The sequence below is a fragment of the Lolium perenne genome, chromosome 7 (assembly GCF_019359855.2).
Source record: "Lolium perenne isolate Kyuss_39 chromosome 7, Kyuss_2.0, whole genome shotgun sequence".
Classification (NCBI taxonomy): domain Eukaryota; kingdom Viridiplantae; phylum Streptophyta; class Magnoliopsida; order Poales; family Poaceae; genus Lolium; species Lolium perenne.
In genome coordinates, this window is record NC_067250.2 from 308,205,652 (window position 1) to 308,209,589 (window position 3,938).

Below are 3,938 nucleotides of genomic sequence, written 5' to 3' on the forward strand. Positions count from 1 at the left end.
TTTACCTTTTATTGATCAAATGTTAGAAAGGTTATCTAAAAATACTCATTTTTGCTTTCTTGATGGTTATTCTGGGTTTTCACAAATTGCTGTTAAAACTAAAGATCAAGAGAAAACCACTTTCACTTGTCCCTATGGAACTTATGCTTATAGGCGTATGCCTTTTGGTTTATATAATGCTCCTGCTACTTTTCAAAGATGCATGTCTGCTATTTTTCATGGCTTTTGTGAGAGTATTGTAGAGGTATTCATGGATGATTTTTCCGTCTATGGAAATTCTTTTGATAATTTCTTGCGGAACCTTGATAAATTTTGCAGAGATGTGAAGAAACTAACCTTGTTCTTAATTGGGAGAAATGTCACTTTATGGTTAATGAAGGAATTGTATTGGGACATAAAATTTCTGAGAGAGGTATTGAAGTTGATAGAGCTAAAGTTGAAGCAATTGAGAAGATGCCCTATCCGAGGGATGTTAAAGGTATTCGTAGTGTTCTTGGTCATGCTGGGTTTTATAGGAGATTTATTAAAGATTTCTCCAAGATTTCAAAGCCTCTTACTAATCTTCTTCAAAAAGATGTACCTTTTGTTTTTGATGATGATTGTAAGGAAGCTTTTGAAACTCTAAAGAAAGCCTTAACAACTGCTCCTATAGTTGAACCTCCTGATTGGAACTTACCATTTGAAATTATGTGTGATGCTAGTGATTTTGCTGTAGGCGCTGTCCTTGGACAGCGAGTAGATAAAAAACTGAATGTTATTCATTATGCTAGTAAAACTCTTGATGCTGCTCAAAGAAATTATGCTACTACTGAAAAAGAATTGTTAGCTGTAGTCTTTGCTTGTGATAAGTTTAGATCCTATATTGTTGATTCAAAAGTTATAATTCATATTGATCATGCTGCAATTAGATACCTTATGACAAAGAAACATGCTAAGCCAAGGCTTATTAGATGGGTACTTCTTTTGCAAGAATTTGATCTGCATATTGTAGATAGGAAAGGTGCTGATAATCCTGTTGCTGATAATTTGTCTAGATTGGAAAATATTGCTTATGATCATGTTCCTGTTAATGATAGTTTTCCAAATGAACAATTGGCTGTAATAAAGGTGAGCTCGCGAGACAGTCCTTGGTATGCTGATTATGCTAACTTTATTGTTTCCAAGTACTTGCCTCCAACCTTTTCAGCTCAGCAAAGGAGGAAATTCTTTTATGATTTGAGGCATTATTTTTGGGACGACCCACACTTATATAAAGAAGGAGTGGATGGTATTCTGCGAAGATGTGTTCCCGAATATGAACAACAAGAGATATTGAGTAAATGTCATGGTAGTGCTTATGGAGGACATCACGCTGGAGATAGAACCGCGCAAAAGGTTCTACAGTCAGGTTTTTATTGGCCAACTCTCTTCAAAGATGCAAGGAAGTTTATTTTATCTTGTGATGAATGTCAAAGGGTTGGTAATATCTCCAGACGCAATGAAATGCCTATGAATTATACTCTTGTTATTGAACCATTTGATTGTTGGGGATTTGACTTCATGGGACCTTTTCCCTCTTCAGAAGGTAACACTCATATACTTGTTGCTGTTGATTATGTTACTAAATGGGTGGAAGCCATACCTACAAAAAGTGCTGATGGTGAGACCTCTTTAAGAATGCTTTTAGACATTATTTTTCCTAGATTTGGAGTTCCTAGATATATTATGACAGATGGAGGTTCTCATTTTATTCATGGTGGTTTTAGAAAAACTCTTGCTAAATATGGTATTAATCATAGAATTGCTTCCGCTTATCATCCTCAAACTAGTGGGCAAGTAGAACTATCAAATAGAGAAATTAAATCTATCTTGCAAAAGACTGTTAATAAAACTAGAAAGAATTGGGCTAGAAAATTGAAGGAAGCACTATGGGCTTATAGAACTGCTTATAAAAACCCCATGGGAATGTCACCTTATAAAATGGTTTATGGAAAAGCTTGTCATTTACCTTTAGAATTAGAGCACAAAGCTTATTGGGCTGTTAGAGAACTGAATAAAGATCCTAAACTAGCCGGTAATAAGAGGTTGCTGCAATTAAGTTCTCTAGATGAATGGAGAAGTGAAGCTTATGAAAATGCTAAACTCTTTAAAGAGAAAGTTAAGAAATGGCATGATAGAAGGATTATCAAAAGAGAGTTTAATATTGGGGATAAAGTCCTATTGTATCGGTCTCGTCTTAGATTCTTTGCAGGGAAATTACTCTCGAAATGGGAAGGACCATATGTTGTTGAGGAGGTGTATCGTTCAGGAGCAATTAAAATTAGTTCTCTCCAAGGCAATGCCACGCAAGTGGTGAATGGACAAAGACTCAAGCATTATATCTCAGGTGATTCTTATAATGTAGATGTTGATGTTATTCAAGTGGAAACTCCAGAGGCTTTCATCAAAGGTCAAATTGACAGTCCGCCAGAACTCGACTTTGAATAGGTAACAGTACAGGTAACAAAAAGTTCGTGATTTACTTTCCGAACAATGTTTTTGCTGTTTTTTGGAAAATATGAAAAATTACGAGATCGAAACGGAATGGAGGAGACGCACGAGGGCGTGCCCCCATAGGCCGGCGCGGCCAAGGCTTGGCCCGCGCCGCCCTATGAGCTGGCCGCCTTGTCGCCCCTTTCCGACTCCGGTTCGACCTGGTACTTTCCTTATGACATAAAAATTCCTGCTATATAATCCCCCGGACCCCTAGAGGTCCGTATATTGTTTTCTCGACGTGTTTTGTTTCGAGTTGTTTCTGCCAGGATTTGCTTCGGATCTAGAGGTATCATGTCTTCGTCAGAAACTCCGAAGGACAGCTCCTGCAAGGACTTTGACAACTTGTACATGAACGAGCTGAGGATGCATCCCAAGGAGTTGCTGCTCGTTGATGGGGAGCTACAGATCAAAGATGTCCAGGGTCCTAAAGGAGAAGGAAGCTTGGAAGACAGGATGGAGAAGCTAGAACAAGAGGTCTTCAACTACAAGAAGATGGCTGAGCGTGAGGTGGATATCTTCCACAAGATTATGTCTGAACTCATTGCTGAACACGAGAAGGAAACTGCAAAGCTATGGGGCGACATCCTCTCACTTCACGACACCACCAACAAACTCCAAGCTCAACTCTATGACGTTCAGAATCAGAACTGTGAGTATGAAAACAGGTTTAAACACATAAGCCATGCTGCTAGTTTCAGGATTCTCGAGACCAAGATGTCGTTTGTTGATGGAGAGCCTCTTCCTTGGAAGTCTGATGATGGGAATTCATCACCACCATCGCCAAAGGAGTAATTCATCATCGGTATTGGCATCCCCTTGGTTTGTTCCAAGCTTGGGGGAGTGCCGCGGTATCACATCATCACTACGTTTTACTTTTTACTATCAAGTAGTGTCATATCATGAGTAGGGAAGTTATCATATAAGATGGGTTGCAGTGTGGAAGTATCTCTCCTTTAGTCGGTTGTCTATGTATCCCTTGGTGTGAGTTATCGTTATGAAATATTAATGAGAAGTCTTATCATTTACATATTGCACACCTTATTTTAGTTTGCAATTTCTATTATATGATTGATCTTGATTTTAGTATTGGTACCACTTTGGGAGCATTGAGTAAATCTATTTGGTTTTGGCAAACTTAGCATTGGTCAATAGCAACAACACCTTGAGGCTTAAGTAGAAAAGAGCAATATATATAGTTGTTTCATTGTCTTTCTTTCTTGTTAGCTCATAGCTTATTATTCTGAAGTTAAAATTGTTTGTGCTTACAAGAAAGATGCATGATTGTTTCTATCACATGTATATTCGTTTGTTTCCCTCAACTTTTATGCTTGCTAATTAACCTTGCTAGCCAAAGTCCTGTACTGAGAGGGAATGCTTCTCGTGCATCCGAACCTCAACCCAAACCTATGCCATTTGTGTCCACC